Source organism: Panthera tigris, chromosome C2 (assembly GCF_018350195.1).
Source record: "Panthera tigris isolate Pti1 chromosome C2, P.tigris_Pti1_mat1.1, whole genome shotgun sequence".
Classification (NCBI taxonomy): Eukaryota; Metazoa; Chordata; class Mammalia; order Carnivora; family Felidae; genus Panthera; species Panthera tigris.
The window spans coordinates 60,233,010-60,254,264 of NC_056668.1; the positions used below are offsets into that span (position 1 = coordinate 60,233,010).

The following is a 21,255-nucleotide window of genomic DNA, read 5'->3' on the forward strand; positions in this document are numbered from 1 at the left end:
TCTCCAGCTTTGAACAGGCAACCACGATGTTTGGGGAAGAAAAGAGAAGGGTGAGAAAGAACAAGAGAGATACTCATAATATTAATTAATAGCACTCAACCTTAATCATGTCCTCATTTGGCCTCTGAGTATAAGCTATGTTGTAGAGGCAGGTGTATAATAGGTGAAGTTTTCTAAGGGCATAAGAAAGCCAGACATTCAGCACTCTGAGCCCTGGGTACACTGAGCTAGCTGTATGGCCTCTAACAGCACCAGGCACTACTGACAACCTGGCTCTTAACCATATCCTTCCTCCCACCTCCTGGGGAGTTAGACTGTTCAGGTAGAGAACAAGCTGCTAACTAGGCCCAGTTCCTACCGCTCGCCTTAGCTTGTGGTTGGCCTAACGGGGCTTCCATACAATGTTTGACATGTTTTGCCTCTATTTCTTTCTGGACACTGTCTAAGGATTTAAGGCACACAAGACTTCCTTGTACAAAGTTGTTTGCCAAAGACGGACAAAGAATGCCCTGGAGTACATGCCATCCCTTATCATCTGCAAATGAAATTCTTGTGCTGAAAGAATGCTCCAGTTACCACTCAGAACAGTTGTGTACAACTCCTGCTCCTCTGAAAGACTCAGGGAACTCACTCCCAGATTCCAGACGCTCACTCCCTATCCCAAAACGCAGGGAAGACGCCCTGTCACAGTTTGTACTGTGGAAGCAGAGGCTGATGCTGTCAGTGTGGCATTTCTGCCTCTCCAGCGTCTTTCACTTTCCCTGAAGTTGCTGAAAAATATTCCATGTCATTAAGTATGTAGCAATACACATGGGAGTCAGAAAGAGAGAGGGAAAGGTGGAGGACATTGATGACATGGCCTCTAGCACTTTATTTATGAGAACATCCAGAAATCTCTATCTACATCTGGTAGAAGAATAGTGTCAATTCTGCCCTGGAGACATGGATCAGGCAATGTTGCCAGTGTGTATTTTTCCCTTCCCAATAATTTACTGATTTTGGAGTCTGATGGCAGAGCGCAGATGATCATTTTTACACTCATGTGAGTGAACAATTAGCTTGCCTCAATGGGGGATGGCAATACCAAATAAATATAAATATAAATAATATGAATATGAATATGAATATGAATATGAATATGAATATAAATATAAAAAGTGTAATCAAGAGAAGTACCAACCATCCCCCACCCAGAGACTCCTCAGGTTCCCTGACTGGTGCTTTGCTCCCCACCGTATTTCCCAGGCAGTGAGGGTTGGTGATGCCCTTGGGGAAAAGGAAACAGTGTTGGAGGTGTGCTCGCAGGACTTTGGGGAGCACTGTCTTTGCAGTGAAGAATGAGACTAAGCAGCTAAACATGTGTTAGACTGCTCGTTTGCCCTTCCGAATTTCTATTGTGTCATTCACCTTTTCATTGTTAATTTACAACCACTCTTAAAATATTAGGGATAGGTCACAATTTTTCCCAGTTAAGTTTTTTTTTTCTACCACAGTGATTTTTATTTTCATGTAATTACAATTTAATATATTTTCTTTAAGTTTTTAGGCTTTGGTTTCATGCCTGGAAAAAGCATCCCATACCCTCAACATGAAAATATTCACTTATATGCAAAAAGCACAAAAATTGGCATTTGCCAAATTAGTGAAGATGCAGGGAAATGGGAAGTGTCTTTTTTCATTGGTGGAGGTATAACTTGATACATATGTACTGGAGGACAGTTTAGCAATAGATAAATTTTACTTTCATAGTTCCACTACTAGAAATTTATCCAAAGTAGATAATCAGGACAGGGCTTTTTAAAAATGTATGTGTGTATAAAGACAGTTATTGTAGCATTGTTTAGTTAGACAAAAAGTCCAAATATCCTAAATGTCCATCAATAGGTGATTGACTAAATAAATTATCCATAGAGTACAATGTAGCTATCAAAAAGATAATGTAGATGTATATTTATGAAATGAAAAATGCTTATTACAGTGTTGAGTAAAAAAGCAGATTAGAGAGTGAGCAGCTCTTCCTTTCATTTTGGAAAGAAAAAGACAAAGAGAAAGAAAAAGAGACAGATGAATCGGTAAGTATGGAAATGTATTTCCTAAAGCGTTAATCATGGTTGTCTTTGTGGAGTGAGATTTTGAATGAATTTTATGTTCTTCTTTGTATATCATCATTATAACAAATGCAAACAAAACTAAGTGTATACTCTAGAACTAAAAATCAGAATTTTATTTTGAGGGTAAGAGAGCTTATATAAACCCTGTAACAGCTACTTAAAAATTCAAATATGAGTTTGATAGTCATTAGTGATTAGTGTCTCTCTTAAAAGGATGACATCATTGCCTCTCCACTCTCTTGATCGGTGACATCAGTGCCTGCCTCAACATTCCTTCGAGTTGGACAATTCCAGGTGATACACTGTAGTTCTTGCCATATAGGACTTTAAAACTGAAATACTGGAAATAACCCAAATATCTATATTGAGGGCACAGCTCAGTAAATTCCAGGGGGTTGCATGATTGATAAAAAAACTATTCGGATATTACAGTGGCATTTATAAAGAGTTTGTAATTACACCAGGAAGCACTTATATAATATTTAACTAAAAATGAGATACAACTCTACACATACAATGTATGCCCAATTATGTTAAAATCCAGAGAAGAGACTAGAAGGTGATCTGAAAAATTATTAATAATAGTTGTTTCTGTATAGTGGCATTATAGATATTTTCTCTATACTCTATACTTTCTTAATATTTTACAGTATGTGTGAATTGTAGAGTCATGAAAGAAGTAAATATTAAAAAAATACAGCTGCTTTGCTCAACAGCTGCCAAATTCTACCCCAGATGTAGCTGCAATTTAGTTTTGAGTCAAATGGCCCTAATGTCATTTCCTAGAGGAATCTAGCTAGCATAATGGAATGTGTTCAAATAAAGGAAAACTACCATTGCTACCACCTCTTTCTGTTACCATTTTATAATGCTCAGAATAAATCTGAGTAAGGAACCCTACTTCTACTGGAAATTAGGAATTTCCACATTCTCCAGTTCATGTCTTAGGTTGCCAGAAGCTGGATTTAATTATTCTCTAGTACTCTGGTATGTCTCCAGGTTTGGAAGCTGCTTTGGGGAGGCTGTGGATGTAGGCCACCACTAGAAACGGAGGCTCAATTATTCATTTTGAATGGGGGTTCCTCTGAAAAACAGGATGGGCTGTTAATATAAGATCTTCTGTAGTTAGTTTCCTTTCCTTCACTACCTTCCCTCCTCCTTCCTTCCCTTTTTCTTCTCTTCCTCCTCTTGCCTACCCACTCTTCCTCTCTCTCTCCCTCTTTTAAATAAATAGCCTTTCTGTACAGTTAGATGCCAGTTCTTAACATTTAGAGAAAATTCACACAGTACTAACATCACACTTCAAATAGATCATCTAATTGTTCCTAAATGATCATATTTTAGCAAAATGATGATGGGAGAAGTCAGAATTGTCACTCACATGTTTATGATGCATGTTAGAGGCTTGGCAATAAGGCAGGCAGTAGATATTTTTTGAGAAAGCAAGAAAGTAACTAGGTAATGCCAGGGTGGGAGGAAGGAGCAGCCAGAAGAAAGAAGGAATGACACGGGTTTCTGTGTCTTTTGATAAAAGTTATCTAACCATGTGTTCCTGGACTTTTGGACCAAATGGCAACCTCCAAACTTCCCTACACTATGAGCTATTTTAGGGCGGGGAATTGTGCCTTATTCACCTGTTTTTTTTCTGTATGCAATACAGTGCTTCGTGTAATGTAGGTGCTCCCTAGATACTTGGAGAACTGAACTGAGCCTTTTTCCTGCCCTTTTATTTTGGCCTCAGCTAGAAAGAAAGAAAGAAAGAAAGAAAGAAAGAAAGAAAGAAAGAGAAGGAGGGAGGGAGGGAGGAAGGAAGGAAGGAAGGAAGGAAGGAAGGAAGGAAGGAAGAAGGAAGGAAGGAAGAAAGGAAGAAAGAGAGAAAGAAACTAAAACCCCTAAATCTTTACACACGTACTGGGTAAAACCCCATTTGAATTTGAACTCAGGTACTCATCTCTCTACACTGCCACTTTGGTCAATGAATTGCTGGAGAAAATCACCCAAGACAGATGGATATCAATATTAACCCTCCAGACTCACCTAGGCCTTCCATATTGCCAAGGAGAATGCTCCTAGGTTGCTCTGGTCAACTTAGTGTCCCATTTGTCCCAAGAACTATTTTAAACTTTCACTTTCCTCAAATCTCCACCTCACTTATTCTTAGCAGGACCCTGACCCCCAGGAGCTATCATTTGAGAAACCACTCAGCCTCTCAGTATGTGGCACACATCTGCCCCCATCCTTTCCTTTTTCTTTCTTTAGCGGTAGAAGAGATGTGCGTCCTCCCATCCCTCATTTATGCTCAGGATTCCATGTCTCTAGGCTTACCAGGAATCTTACATTACTAATCATCCCAACCTCTTCTCCCTTCCATAAACTGAATCTCTCCTCTCTACTGTATGCTTCCCATATGCATACAAAAATACCAATATTTCCATTTTTCTCTAATCTTCTGACTTCACTGTCTCCTTCCCAAAGCATGACTCTAGCTCATTTTCCTTTATAGTAAAGCTTCTAAGAGTTATCCACATTTGCTCTCTATTTCTTTACCTCTCACTCTTTCCCCATACCATTACAAACAGGTTATTGCTTCTACCACTTCAACAAAACAGCTTTTGCCAGAGTCAACAGCAACCTCCACATTAACATACTAAATGCAATTTTCAGTCTCTAACTGACTTCTCAGCAGCATGTCTTACTACAGACCACCCTGTTCAAAATGCTCTCTTCTCTTGACGTGTGTGCCAATGTTTTCTGGTTTTCCTACTATCTCCTTAGCTGTTCCTTCCGAGAGTGTTTCACAGCCTCATTTTTTTTCTACCCGCTGATTAAATATTAAGAGTTCTTCAAGTCTTGGTTTGGGCTTTCTTCTCTATGGAACCCTGTTTCCTAGGCAGTATCATCCCTGCCGACAGCCTTATTTGCTTTCACTCTACTTCTAATATCCAATTGTGTATATTAACCTGCCTATTCAATATGCTCAGTTATCTTTACCAGAAATGCCTCACACTAGATATCTCAAAAACAGACCGTGTAATCTTCCCTCAATTCCCATTCTCCTTTGGTATTTCACATAACTGTGAGTGGCACCAACCTCCATACAGTTTTATGAGCATAAACCAGTAGTCACGGTTGCTCTTTCTCTCTCCTCCATCTCCCATATCCAGCCCATGAGAACATCCTGTATGTCTTGCTTCTGTATTATCTCTTGGTTGCATTTATTTTTCTTCCATTCCCAGTAATTGCCCTAGTCTATCTCTTGTCTGTTATACTATAATAGCCTCCTTATTTTTGCTCCTGTGAAACCATTCACAACGATGGACTAGTTTGAGCTTTTTTGTTTTTAAATTTTAATTTTACGATTATTGCAGATTAATATGCAGTTGTAAGAGATAATACAGAGAGATCTGGTATACCCTTTACCCAGTCTCACCCAATAGCGACATCTTACATAACTATAGTACAATATCACAATCAGGAGATTGACCTTGGTTTTATAATGGTACAATCTACCCATCTTATTCAGATTTCACCAGTTTTATATGCACTTCGAGTGTGTTTAGTTCAGTGCAACTGTATCTCTTATGTAGTTTTGCATGATCACCACTATAGTGGAGATACAGAATAGTGCCATCGTGAGGCTATCTTGTGCTACCTTTTGACAGCCATTGGCAGCTCCATCTCTTCCCCACTCCTTAACCTTTGCCAACCACTAATCTGTTCTCCATCTTTATAGTTTTGTTGTTTTAAGGATGCCATATAAATAGAATCATAAAGTATAGAATCATAAAGTATAGAATCATAAAGTATATAATAAAAAAAAGATTGGCTTTTTTTCACTCAGCATCATACCTTTGTGATTAATCCAAGTTGTCGTATGTATCAAGGGATACCCTTTAATGCTAAGTAGTATTCCATGGTATGGATATACCACAGTTTGTTGAAACACTTGCTCATTGAAGGTAATTTGGGTTGTTTCCAGTCTGGGGATATTATGAATAAAGCTGTTACAAACATTCGTGTACAGGTTGTTGTGTGGATGTTTCCATCTGTCTGCAATAAATGTGCAAGAGTAGCACAATCATTTTAGAATACAAAATTGGGGCTCCTGGGTGGCAATTAAGCATCTGACTCTTGATCTCAGCTCAGGTCATGATCTCACAGTTTGTGAAACAGCCCCACGTTGGGCTCGGCACTGACAGCATGGAGCCTGCTTGGGACTCTCTCTCTCTCTCTCTCTCTCTCTCTGCCCCTCCCCTGCTTTCTCTATCAAAATAAATAAATAAACTTAAAAAATAGAATATAAATTGATCATGGCACATTCCTTCTTAAGTTTTCTTTTTCTTAGGGAGGTCTTTAATACAGCCTACAAAGATGCTGACATCCTTATATGTCTTTTCAACCTCAGCCTGAGCTGCTCTTCCCTTCATTCTCTCTATACAGCTCTATTTGGTGCCTTCACCTATGCTGTGCCCTCTCCTTGGAAACCTCTACCACCACCTAATCTCACTTCTTGTTTTTCATCTTCAGATGGTAGCTCAAATGTCACTTACCAGGGAAGGTCCTTGTGAACTCCTAGACTCACTTAGATTCCCCTCTTCTATTTGCTGTTAGAGCCCCTGGAACTTATATTTCATAGGGGCAAGCACAGTTTGTAATTACAAGTTCTTTTGTGTGACCATTTGATTAGCATGCCTTCCATCCCCTAGACTGTAAGTCGAGTAGGGCAGCGGCCATATCTGTTTTGCTTTCCATTATCTTCAGCATTTAGTAGACATTCACTTTGTGTTTGATCAAATTTGGCCAAGGACTTTAAGACAGATAGTCTTGTATTCAAATTCTATCTTTATCACTCACTAGGCATTCTTGAAAAAAATTACTCAAACATGCTAAATCTCTGTTTCATCTTCAAAATTAGGATCACAATAGCATCTACCTAATGACTAGCTCTAAAGGTTAAATCAGGTAGCTGTTAAGAGTATTTTGTCCAGTGCCTAAAATAAGTCAAGCACTCAACACATGCTAATTCTTACTGTGATTATTAGTTTAACTAAAGACAAGATTTTTCTATATTTTTTCCCAATGAGGTTTTAGTCCATTATCTTAATTTCTTGCCTGTGTCCTGGGGTTCTGATTCAGGTAACTTTGAGACTCTAAAAAGAAACCCTCAGTTTAGATCTCCAATAATCCTATGGCTACAGGCTCCAACCCAAGGCATGTCTCCTTAGATGGTACCTTTTTGGCTATGGTTCACATTTTCATCTCACTCAGTACTTCCTTCTCTTGCTTTCCAGACCGTGCATCAGGGGGCTGGCTGGAATGCCTCTTCCCAACTCCTAGTGTTCAGAAGGAAGTTTTCTGAACATAACTTGTCTCTGCCTCATTCCTTACAGTTCCCCATGGAGGTGAATCATCTTGTGGATAAGATTGCTCTTGCTCCATGTCTCTTAATTAGGGGAACTGAGATTGAGGTTTGTAACAGCAGGAGTTTAGCCTCTTTCTCTTTCTTTTCCTACAATGGGAGTTAGTAACCTGGAAGAGCATTGATCTTATGCTGATTCAATTTTCCTTTGGGAGGGCTTTTTCAAAGTATAGATAGAAGGGAAGGGAGTCAATGAGCCCATTTTACCTCTCATCCATCCTACATCTTTCAACCAAGCCTTACCAAAAATTTTTGGTCCCTAGGTTATAAGTTCTTTTGTCTTATTTTTCAATGGGTTTAGAACTTGAGTGGGAAAGAGCCGTGCCATTTATTGGACCCATTCAAAGATTCCAAAACTTAGGTTTATTCTTTTGTTTGAAATATCATTTTTTTTTGCTCTTCATCATTTTTTTTTATTCTAGCCATTTTTCAAGACCCAGCTAAATCATATTTTACATGAAACTTTCCAACCCTCAAGGCTCTCTTTCATGAATGAAATCCTATAGTACTTACTGGACTGTATCATTTGTTTTGGAACTGTCACTTATTGTCTTATATGCATATGGAATACTCAACAGTATAACTTCTTTTGCTAATCCAATTTTGAGTTCCTTAAGAGCAAGCAAGGGGCAATGTCTTAGATTTATGTTTTAACCCCATACTAAACACAATTCTTTGTATTTAGTAAGTGCTTATTAATATCTCACAGGATGATTGTGCTTGAAGCTGGCCCACTGACCAAGCTGTGGTTTGAAGGATCAAGTTACAATTAATATGGGTTAGTGGCTGGATAGTTTCTGAAGGGGTGGTCGCAGTGGCTAAAGGGGGGAAAAAGGTTAATATGAGTATGTCCCTGAGATGTGTATCAGCACAAGTCTGGATACATATAGGTAGTGAAGCTTAATCTTGTTATGTGCTGAGTTTTCATCTTGATAATATATTCCCCTATTTTCCTTTATGAAAAACATAGTATACTCATGGTCTGATAGGTAGAAGGCTAAGAGAAATGCAAGCAGAGGGAAGCAATGCTCCTAGGTGTGGTAGGCTGGTCTGTAGTGTGTTTTGATTCTCTGAATTAGTTAAAAGATTGAAAAAAAAAACCGCCACTACTACCTCAGGAAAAAAAAATTAGAAGGAAGGGTCCTGAAAATGGTATCTGAGCAATGAAAGACAGTGAATATTTTAAAGATCACTGAATTTAATTTATTCAACCTAAATGCATAAAAGTACAGGTGGGAACATTATTTATGCAGGTATATGCAAATCACTTTATAAAATAGGCAAAGCCCTTCTGCTTTTTATAAGTTGCCAAGGTGGTTCCTGATATTTTAAAAGCTATGCACCTTTAATGTAATTTCCTAAGAGTTGGAATCCCTCTGTCGGAATCACAGTCATTGTCAGAGTGAGTATGTATATTTTTCTTTCCTCTGGGACTTCTACAAGGCTCTCATAACCATCACAAAAAGGGTGGTTTCCACAGAGATATGACTGGAAAAATCTCTTGGAAGTCACTGAGGAGCAAGTCACAATGTTCAAAGCAGAGAACAGGGCCTTTGAAAACATGAACCCATCTGACCTCTTGAATTTAGTACAGTGAATTCCTGAGCTCTGAAACATGGGGCCCGGCTGTGCATGCCATATTGGTGCTATAAGACTGGCAGTAGGTTGGCTGTGGCATGGTCTATTTCAAACTCCTTCACAGTGCCCAGTGTTGCATGTTCCCAGATGACATTTGGTTGGCAGAAGCTGGGCTTCCAAAGCTGGCAGTCTGGAATGCAGCCCACTATGTTTTGACAAACACATAATTGACCATCTGATCACCAGCCTACAGTCTACACTCAGGTCACTGGGGGGACCTGGGCTTTCAAAAGGTCCCTACTCCTCATCTTGTTCATCTTCTCAAACCTTTCTCCAGAAAGCAATATAGAGAAGACTTAAACACACCCACACATACCCTCCCATTTGCAAAGAGAACATGGTCCATGAAACATAAGCTGTTGAAAATTTCCTTTAAATTGTCCTGGCAGCCCAAAGTGAACAAGAGAAAAGCACATTTATGGTGAACTCTAATTCAGAAAGAAGGAAGAGACATACCGAACTGTTTCAACACCAGCAGTATATATGTTGCCATTCAGTTCAATGGCTTGGAACTTCTTAGAAAAGGACAGTATAGACAAATGATAGGAAGTTGGGTATTGCTTGGCTGTAGGGGGACATTACTGAGAAATTGTTTCATTTTCAGGTGAAAGAAGGGAAAAGCGGGACACTGGAAATGGCTTCTTCCTTATCTGCCTGACACTCCCCCAAATTTACTATGGAAAAAGAGTCACACATCTCTGGAGACCAGCAGGCAGCATCTCAGAGTGAGGTCAGATTCAAATTCAGGTCTCCTTTGGAGCTCCTGTAAAGAGTGTTTTGGCCTGAAATTTGGCCCCACATAACACATCAACCTTTCTCCTAGAAGGCAGGGACTGTGCACTGGGCCAAGATATGCTGGCATCATGCAGATGTCAGTGTCTATGTCAACACTACCAGATAGCCTCTCTTCTTCGCTCCCACCCCCACTGTACAGTCCGGGCCCTTTGTTTTCACTTGTGACCCGGTCTCCCTTTTCCCAATCAGCCATCTCTACATAGCCAGAGCACTCTTTGCTTAAAATTCTTCAAAGCCTCTTCAAGCCTGCAGCATCACATCTAAACTCCCCTGCATGGCTGACAAGACCCTCCGCAATCTGCCTCCTATCCACTTTCCAGCCTCATCTCCCAGGCTCCCCTTTCAACCACCATGTTCCGGCCATACTAAGCTACTGTCCTCTGGAGCAGGCTGCTGCTCGACACTCTTGACTTTGTAAATGCTCTTGCTTTTTTCGTGATTGTGATGCCCTTTTCTTTTCCTTCCCCTACACTGACTTGGCAAACTGCAATTCATTCTGTAGACTTTTAGATCCAGCTTGCAAGTGGGCACTCCTTTCTCTTTGCTCCTTGTTACACCTTTGTACCATCTCCTTGCTCCTCTTGTTACATCTGGTTTATGCCTCCATTCCAGTGTCCATCACATGCTGTAGCCTTTATTTACTATTTATCACCCCTACCAGACCGTGAGATTCTTAGCAATAGGGAGCATTTCTTATTTATCTTGGAGTTCCAGGAATGACGCACAATAACTAGCTTTCCATAAATGTTTGTTGACTGAAAACTGAATAAAGAGCTGTGCATGATAATTAATCAAAATGAAGCCAAGCAGTAGCGTTAGCCTCTATAAGCTAAGCATGGAGCCTATTAGCAATCTAAGGAAGGCAGAAGATCGCAGCAGTAAGGCACTTTCTGGCGGTTCTCACAGGGTGAAAGGAAGAATGAGGGGTAGAGAGTGTGATGGAGGAATGTCTTGTTAGCAGAGAATGCCACTGAGGCAGTGAATTTGCAGCCTTTTCAACACGGGAGTTTTCAATACCGGAAGGTTTTGTTCTGAGAATGAATCTGAGTCTGAATCGTGGAGAGGTCTAATTTATAATAACCTGGTTTCTCAAATAGGCTCAGTCTGTGCTACCTGCTTCCAGGCAGCGTGGCAGGTTACGGCAGGCTCCTCTTTGTTTCTGCTAAAGAGTAACGGAATAGAAAACTCTTGGGGGGGAACATCTGGAAGCTGTTCAGTTCCCATTGAAATCAGTGTCAAATCCGGATTGGGACTTTGGACTAAATGCAGTGCCAGGGAGAGAAGGCAGCATTCTGCACCTGTCTGGAGAAGGCCATTGAAGAGGCACTAGGAGCTAGAAGCGCTGGGGAGATAATGTTCTGATCTGTTCCCAGGAACTTTTCTTTTCCCTTTGATAGGTATCTGGGGCACCACCCCTGGAGCCATCAGCTGTGTCTGTGGGGCACTTGAGGACAGCAGGGCTATCACAGGCCCTGTCACCCTTGAAAGAAAAGCAGCCTTGGGATTTGGAACAACCCAAGCAAGCATGAAGCCTGGCCCAGGGGTGGGACAAGGTTAGGGGGTACAGGAGTGGGCTATCAGCCCCATTACAGGTCATTCTCCCAGCTTTCTTTATCTCTGGTTAAAAATTAGGATCTCTCTAGAAGCTGCCTGATTAATGGTGGAGGTATCATAGAATCAGTTTCACATTTTCCTATGAGCCAGAAACAGCCTTTCAATTACGTTTTTATCTCAAAGGTCTCCCCCTCGATTTCTAATCTGTGACACAGGTCTCCAGTCCCCTGTACTGCTTGTGTCTGAGGCTTGCCCTACGGTGCTGACGTCATAATAGCTGAGCCGTGCGGGCAGGAGTGCACTGTGCTGACTCATCCCCAGTGATGTGAGGATTAATGCCTTGTCTAACACGGAGCTATTCTGTGAACTGTTTTTACACAAAAGAACTGTAACAAAAATGATTTGCCAGTCAGAGGACTAGAAATATGCAGTGCTAGGTAACTGAAGGAGGGACACGGAAACACAAAGTGGTAACCAGAAGCATGTACATTCACACCCTCCAAAGCATTGACAGACCCGCTCTATCAACATGGAGAATAAGGAATAACAAGACCTGTCAGGGACAGGGAGGATCCGGCCCTGCTATATAAATGCATTACACACAGCACCCGTCGTCCTTGGGGAGTTTCACCAATCTCCTTTCTCTGTCAAACGGCTGTCACTTTGGACTTTAGTCTTAGTGTCCGTCCTTGGGGGGGATTCTGCTCCCTTAAGTGTATCTGCAACATGCCTCTAGGAATGTTAGTGGAAGCCACACATGTGCAAGAGAGCCATGGGACCCCCTTTCTGTGCAAATGAGGACCACACAAGAAACACCTCGGAGAAGTCAGTGAGGCAGGACAGAATGTTGTGAATCAGGGACAGTGTTCACCAGAGAGGGAGAAGCAGCTGGGAAGATCTGATGCTTATTTATCACAGAAGGTGACTGCCACCACCTGTAGCGTGTCTTGGGCAGTGTCTCATGCAGTGGGTGACTATGATTATTTGGGTTCACTGCCACAGAATCTCTTTCAAGCAGCCCAAGGTAAAAACTTATCCAACACATTCGATGCAGCCTGATTTGGGCTTTAAATAATAAATGTTCTCTCTTTTCATCTGAAATCAAGTTTTCTCTCTTGTTTTTTCTCCTTTTTCAAATGACTCCCCACCTTTTTTGAAAAAGGATGGTACCTTCTATAAACCTCTCGGCAGATGTAATCCTGGCTTTCTCTCTCTTTTTTTTCCCCCTGGACTTGTGATTACACACACAACTTTAGCCTAAATGGGTTAAGCCTTATAGTTCACTCTTGCACTTCTTAGTAAAAGGGTATGGAAATTTTGTCCATAAATGAAAGATGTGATGTAGAAGTTGAAATTAAAAACTACGGGATGTAGACATGGGTATATAGCTGATGAATAAATAATTGCCCATTGATTGACAGTGGAGCAAAAGCCCAACTATTGCTGATATCTGACTGAAGAATGCAGGCTATGGTTTAGAGGAGCAGTGACTTCTGCAAACAGCAGCTGCCGCTGAGAAAAATGCAGTCTTTATGTAGTCCAACGCCCAGGCCCTGGGTTTTCCAGCTCCCTCATGGATGGCAACTACTACCAGCACCAACAGCATCAATTTCAAACCCAAAGTAAGCTAATACATAGTGAAGAAGCGCTGGAAACCACAACAAAGTCAACCAGAAACCATGCCAATAAAGATCTGAATTTCCCAAATATGACACTTTATGGAAAAGTAAAGAAACCACTTTTACTTACAGAAAGAGAAGGGGCAGGCCACAGACTGATGGTCAAGGAACTGAAAAACAAAAACAAGGAATTAAAAATAAACCCAGTGAGGGGAAGGAGAACGAATCTAAGTTGTAGACAGAACTGGTTGCTCCTAAGGGTTAACAGTAGGAACCTGTTTTATTACCTGGAGCCCAAGGAAAAAGAGATCCAGCCCCATACAATTTTCCAAAGGCCATGACCTCCTGCTAGATGACCAACACAGCACTCCAGCACATGGCATGCCAACCTCCTTCTTTGCTAACTTCATTCTGATCTGAATGGTGTGAGTACTTTCTAGAGCTGTGCTCCTCAGTAGCCACTACCTATACTTATCTATTTGAATTAGTTAAAATTTAGTAAAAAACTAAATGGTTAATTCCTGGTCACACTAGCCACATTTCAAGTGCTCAATAGCCACCTGTGGCTGGTGGCTGCCTTCTAGGGAGAACATTTCTATCACTCCATAAATATCTATTGGGCAGCACTGATGAGAATAGGTAACGGCCATCCCGCATAGCACAGGGCAAATCTTAGACAATTTTGACAAAGATGAATGAAACTGATTAATGTTGGCTCTTTTAAGGGTAAATACAGTATGTTTAATGCGCAGAAGACCCTCTGGACAAATTCAACATGTACGTGTATCATTGGCCCTCAACTGAGGACTCGGTGTAATGTTGCCTCTTGTCGGCTTGGTGTCCACTGAGGACCATATACTGCCTCATCTGCCCCTTCTCTCCAGCCTAGGAATGTCCCCGCTGACAAAATGATTTTAAATGAAAGCATCTGTCTCCCAAAACACATCTCTAAGGATGAAAACCTCAGGTTTGTGGGGAGTTGATCTTAACAGTTCCTCCATCTGTATTTCAAATCAGATAATTCTCCTTTGTCATCTTCAACTCACAAGCCAAATGAGCTATGATGGGACTGGCCTGCTCACACTACTGTTTTGACAGCTTCTCTTATGGAAAAATAAAACTGAAGTAACAGAAGATCCATGAGAAATTAATAAACCAAACAGGGATACTGAAAAAAACAAAGCAGGTCTCCCCACCCACACCCCACTCAAATATATCAAGGATTTAATATATGCTGATTGAACTCTTTCCTCTCTGACACCATGATTTTAACCACTTATATATAAGGCCTCTAAAAATATGCAAAACAAATTATACTAAAAGAGATCAAGTACAGAGATATGATTATATAGTTTGGCGTAGAATAAGGCTAAAAGCAAAAACAAACAAACAAACAAACAAAAAAAAACAAAACAGAACAACAACAACAACAACAACAACAACAAACACCCCTGTCAATTAAAGAGATTTCACTTCTCAACAAGTTTTCTAGACAGGTGCACTATCATAGAGATTCCTCCAAAGAAAAAGTTTCCTCTTTATGGCTGAGGTGAAACCCTGTACATGCACATGTAAGTGTGAAGGATGGTGTTCGCCTTCTTGAATAAGAAGAGTTAAGATGAAAATCTGCAGCCTAGATCATAATGTATGCTAACATGAGAGAGGCTGGGAGTCTCCAATGCTTTCAAATTATTTCACAAAATTGATGAGTTTAGTGAAAACTTTAAGCAAGACAATTAGATTATGTATGATTCATTGGAAGTACATACAAACTTGAAATATATATAAAGATTGACTAGTCTTCAAAGACTTTAAAGTTCTAAGTTTTGCTAAGTTCTAGTCCCTTCTATAAGCCAAAATCCTAGACCATAGCACTAGTCTATTTTTTAAATCTCCTTCCTTCCTTCCTTCCTTCCTTCCTTCCTTCCTTCCTTCCTTCCTTCTTTCTTTCTCTTTCCTTCCCCTCTTCTTTCCTTCCTCCCTCCCCCCTCCCTTCTTCCCTTCCTCCCATCCTTCCTTCTTTCCTTCCTCCTTCCCCCCTTCCTTCCTTTCATGCTTCCCTCCCAACTTTTTTGAGCTTGTTTTTTTTCCTCAGCCTTTGAGAAAAAGGAGAAAGATGATTAGTGGTTATCTATGAAATATACTCACTTATCATTTCTCTCTTGCACATTTAAACCCAATAACTCTCAATAATACATTGTGCTTTTTAAAAACTATACTTAGCATTTATGTTCTTATATCTAAGCACATAGGTTTCCTTTTCAAATTCCAAGGAGCATTTATTCATAAAGTTAATCAGTCAAAATTAAATTTTTGATGTGATCAAAAGAGATCAATATAAATTGTACCCAGATTGACTAATACATCCAAGGTCTGGAATGAAGAAGAAATATCTTTCCTGGATGTTAAGTGACACACAGGCTGTCAATGACAGGAATCCAAGATGGAAAGAAAAATCAGTGTGTATGTCACAGTCTAAGACAAATTAAAGCCAAGTTAAATTGGAGATTTTATTGGATATAATTGTTGTCTTTATATATTAATGAAAAACAATAATACCTATCCAAAATTTAATATTAAGGCAAAAAATTTAATCTCAGAGCTCTTATATAATTTATAAATGTTCATAAACGTCAAAAGGCCCCTACTTCTTGATTGAATTACAATCTGCAATTTTGAGAATATGTATTAATCTACATAGGTTTATTTCTGTTCAGTTCAAATTGTTATTTTATTGATAATGTGCCCTTTCTGCCTAAGTGATATTTACCTTATATGTCTGTAAGTTGTTTTCATCTGAAATGCAAAGAATTATCTATAATAGTTTTGCATATGATGAAAAATATTTGCGTTACGCGTGCTAGGCTCAAAGCATAACTATCTAGCAAAGAATATATAACTGTAAAGCCCAAATGAATCAGGACCTTAATACATGGTGGGGGGTGGGCAAGAGTAGACAGGGGGAAAAGGGGTGGTTTGTGGTGAACTCTGATTGTGTTTTGTGATATTCTAGTAGAAATTATTGTATAGTGTCAATCTCCAAGGAACTAAATGTACTATTAATTAAATGGATTGTTAATAAAGATTAATCAATTCTGATTTCAGTTTACATTATGTAATGTTCAAGGGCAATGGTTTCCAATATTTCCAGGTGATATGGATCCCAATGAGAATCCCCTCCCAAAGAAACTCTTTAGAAACACCAAGTTTCAAAAATCTTCCAGACCCCATGAAGGTTGCTCATGAATTCCAGGTTCGTCACCCTTGGCTTAGGGGGAGAGGGGAGAAAATGCTCATGCAATTCCACTGCTTATCACCTCTAGGAAGCTTGACAAGTCGCTCCAAGCTGAAGCCAGAAGCAAACAAAATGTATAGGAAATAGAGCTCTTCATGGGTGTGTGTGGCTAGAGACACACAGACTCCTCTAAAGGCCTCCCAGACTCTGACTTCCCTAGTTCTTTATGATTTCCATAGAGGCTCAGGAACAGTGCGATAGAGGAGTAGTGAGCAGAGACATAAGAGTTACTATTTACTCAGCACCTTCTGTGGTTTCAGGCATCCTGCTAAGTAAATGCTTCTCAGATTTGAATGTGGGCATATCCAGGGACGTGGAGCAGCGTAATGGGAGCGCACCAAGCCACAGAATAAGTAATAAAGACATAACCGTCTTTCGGGAGGGTCAGTTGTCCTTGTGGCTGAGCCATTTAAACCCTTATTTGTACACATATTCATTTTCTTGGATGTTATAGGAGGAATAAAACAGATACTGTTTTGGTCCTCATGGAACTTCTAGTTTAGTGAAACAAACAAGAACATAATGAGTAGAATGCTAAATTTGTATGTATTTGTAGGATGCACCCTGAGCCATCACTGAAAAGTCTCATTTGTGGCAGATTGCTTCAGGCAATGGCCCAGCACCCTGAGTACTGGATCACTCACTTGAAAGGGAGGATCACCTCTGTGGAAGAGTTTGAAAAGCAGCATTAGCAGTGTATCATTTAATCCTGACTAGAAGAGGAAATACCATTAACTCCCAATTTACTATAGAAAAAGGGAGATTTGAGAAATTAGGAAACTTACCCCAAATCCCACAGCTGCTGGGATCTGAATAAGTCTGCCCCATTCCAAAGTCTACATATTTTTAACCACTAAATTACACTACATGTAGGTATTTCCCATTTTATGTTTCCCCTTGAAATCTGGGCTCATTCAGGATTTTGTAGGCTAGTTTAAGCTTCTCCTTTGGAAGGAGACAGGTTTGGCTTGATTTGTATTCTAAATATTTCACAGTGGTAAGGGAAAGCTATTATTATACCCATTTTATGGTGCGGAAGCTGAGCCACTTGCCAGCTGAGGTATCTGGCTGGGTTAAAAACGGAATCGGGCTGTCAGTCTTTCATTCCTCTTGACTGACTGAAGCCTAGGCAGCGGTCCTGTCCGAGGGCTTTTTTGTACATGGGATTCACACCGGCTGAGAAAGCGTGAGAGAAACTTTGCAAAGGGAAAATAATAGTGCAATACAAAAATGGAAAATAAGTAATCATAACTCACTCATAAAAATTGGTTACTTTTAGTGCTGTGAATAGAAAAGAGAGAGCTTATTCATCACAAATGAATCAGAAAATTAGAATGTGTCACAGCATTGATGACAGAGCTGAGGAATTCAGACAAACTGAAGTTCAACACTTATCCCTCTATCTGAAGAGGGTAAATGGTGTGACAACAGGGCAGAGATGACCTCTTACACACACCTTTAATCTTTCCAGGCTTTTCTCTTCAGCCCTCTCTCTAGAAGTTGGGTCGGTTTATATATCTTTGTTTTCTATGGGTAGAGATAACATTTTAACATCCTTTTCATGTTCTAGAAGTATTGTGTTAATTAATTCTTATGTGGGAGTCATTCCAAATAGTAGGATGAAGATTTTTACCTTATTGATTTTCCTAGTACCTCTCTGGCTTCTGTGTTTTCAAAGGCTGAGGCACTATTGGATTTTTAGATTCATATGTCTCTCAGAATAAGTGCCAGCTTCATAGGTTCCTGTCAATTGATATTCCATCTTCTCTATGGATACATGATTTCCTTTATCTGACAGATTCAAGAAATTTTATGCTAGATTTAATGACATTTCATGCACCCTGAATTTTGAGGTTTTTAATTCTCTATTTTCTATCTGGCAAAAGGTTTACAAAGTTAAAGTCAGAGGGAAGGGTTATTCAGAGTGCACACAGAGCCTGTGTAATCTCCCGCTAGGTACTTCGGAGCTTCCCAAAGAAAAATCTCTTGAAGTATTTTCATTCCTTTTGGTCAGTCCTAAGAAGACTATAAATGCCACAAATGGTCATTAATATCTTAGGGTCTGCTTTTCAAGACCATCCACTTTTTTGGATCCATCTTGAGAAGAATGATAAAGAAATCACAATGATGCCTTACCTCTCCTCAATATGCTATATTAACTCTCAATGAGTTAATATCACTCTGAAGGAATCATGTCTACCTTAAAAAAAATTTAGGTGATCAGATTTAAAAACGAAGGTTCAGCATTTAGGTCTAGGACTGTTTCTAGGCCTGAGACATTGCTAAGATATAACTCGACATTCCACCCCACCCCATACAAATCCTCCTGAGTCTTCCTGATTTTTACAGGTATAGGGACCTGAAATACAAGAATGAATTAAAAGCCAGGGAGCCAGGTAGGGTGCAGGGCAGGGCAAAAAGCAGTGTCAAGGACTGAATGTGTTTAATACAATTAAGATGATTTCTTACAGCTCCTAAAATAGACCAAACTCTTGTCAGGATGACAGTCAAGAGCTCTCTACAATCTGATCCCAAACAACTTTTCCTTCTTCTATATCTCAAACCTCTGCAGTTGCAGCTTCATGGATTCCAAACAGATCGGTATACCACGGACTTTTACTATATATAGTACACTGATATCCTTTAGGGGATGCTAGAAAGGTCTGGCATTGTTATCATGTGGTTCAATCAATTAGAAATATTTGGTTAACACTGCTAAATGCCATTAATGCCATTTGGCACAAAAAGGTTGTGCCTAATACAGGGGAAACTCATCTTGAGACTCCTCAGTGTGTAAACTCAGAAAGTAACATGTTAGTGGTACAGAGGGCTTTGGAATAAATATGGGCACAGCAGGAGAAAGAAACATCCAGATCAGTGTGAACAGAAGGCTGTCTTTACTCAAATGGTTCCCTCAAGTGTTTTTTTTTTTAATTCAAAGGGAAAAATCATGACATAAAATTTATACCAAAAGATATAAATCAAGAAGGTACTTATACCCAGTGATCTGTTAGATACTAAACCAAGAAGACAGCATGCACACAGTATGTGTTTTAAAGACCTGGAAAGAGCTTTCCACAATATAGACTGAAAAATGTTACTTTTGTCCTTGTCACCATCAACTATTTGCTTAAGGGAATCCACAGTCTTTCACAATCTGGCCCCAATCCACCTCTCTTGTTTTTTGTTTGTTGTTTCTGTTCCCCCCCCCGCCCCCCCCCCACTGCTTCTTCCTTATATACTGTGACAGGCTATTGGCTCCTCCCTGAACATGCCTAGGACATCTTTGTCTTTGAGTCTTTGCTAACAGTTCACACTTGAATCTCCCAAGCCTAGCATAGTGTCCTAAACACAGCACGCACTCCAACATTTGTTGAAGAAATGCTGTCTGTCTATTTTAGGAGACAAAGATGATAGAAAAAAGTTGTTAAATCAGTAAATAAATAGCACAAAAGAGAGGTCAAGGAAAAGTTAATTTTAGTGTGTTTTAGGAGTGGGGGCAAGATAAGCTTTAAGATTAGGAAAACTGATGCTCTTTATTCTTGGGTCTAGCCAATGCTATGAGTCAGTTACTTTTTTGGGAACAAGTTTCAACCTCAAGGTTAAATGAACACAAATGCTCTGTCCATCAGCATATAATGAAAAAGCTGTGGCTATTTCCACATCAGCACAGTGAAATTAAAATATGCAGTGTCTTTTTCAGAGGCATCATATATGACAGAACTTTTTAAAATAGTCCCCTTTGCCACTCTCATACAGAAAGAGCTATAAAAACAAAAGTGAATGTTTAAAAAAAAACACTGGGATAATTTTGCTTCAGAAAGAAAATGCTGAGGTATATCTTCATGGTTTTCTGACTATAAGAGTTGTTATAAAGAAGATAATGATCGACATTTTTGTCCTAGGGCATGGTGATATTAAACTGTCCAGTGAAGAATTTAAGTTAAGACTTAAAGATGAACATCCTAAAGGTGCAAGTGGTAAATAATCAAATAGATTGCTAAGAGCAGTTACAAAATTTCTATCTTCATGGCTATTTAAAAATAGGAAAGATCTTCATCTATTTTGGATGGAATAAATGCAGCTTTGCCTCCAGTCAGGAGATGGATTCAATAACTTCTCTCATCATGTTTAGCTCTATGTGACTACAAAATCCTATAACATGTTGGTCCTAAAAATTGTACAGAATCACAACACAGTCGAGTAAAATACATTCTACAGTTTGAAGAGGATTAGGCAATAAAAAAATCTGTAAATTGCTAAATTCAAAATAGTATATACAATGCTTACGTCTCAATTCAATTTGCTAAGTGTATATGTCAACAAATAGAATTGAGGAAAATGTACTTGAACCTACTATAGTTTAAACATAATGATTAGTTAGATTAAAACATTCTAACAATTAATTCTTTCATGTCTAAGAAATTTAGCTGAATATTTCATAAACCTGGTATGAATATGCATATAAACTCAATCTCCTATTAAAAAAAAAGTTAGAAAAGACCAGAAAGTAATATAAGAACTCACTATTTTTATTCCCAGGACTATCTTCAAAAACATCAGGAGAACCAGTGAACAAGTCCTTTTAAATGACCAAAATGGGCCCCATATGATTAAGAATGCAAATCCAATAACAGACTTAAGGAAAGCTCTCACAGAGGTGGCAAGTTACTGGCTTTCTTGTCTATTTACCTTGCAGTTTTGGAGCTCAGCAGAAGTGTCCATTACATACAGCACACAGGGTTAGATGAACAGTTCCAATGACCTTGTCTGAACCAAATTCATTTAAAGCAGTTTGCTACATTTCTTAAATAGAAGATGAGC

The 21,255-nt window shown here is 39.5% G+C and overlaps 1 protein-coding gene across 4 annotated transcripts in view; it reads right to left on the reverse strand.

Moving 5' to 3' along the window:
* Positions 1 to 21,255, reverse strand: part of ZBTB20 (zinc finger and BTB domain containing 20) — a 761,798-nt gene that overhangs the window by 145,352 nt on the left and 595,191 nt on the right. For all 4 annotated transcript variants that reach the window (XM_042998568.1, XM_042998567.1, XM_042998569.1 and 1 more), the window contains one exon: positions 13,267 to 13,306. The gene's annotated coding sequence lies outside the window, so the exon portion shown is untranslated. The remainder of the gene's footprint in view (positions 1 to 13,266; positions 13,307 to 21,255) is intronic.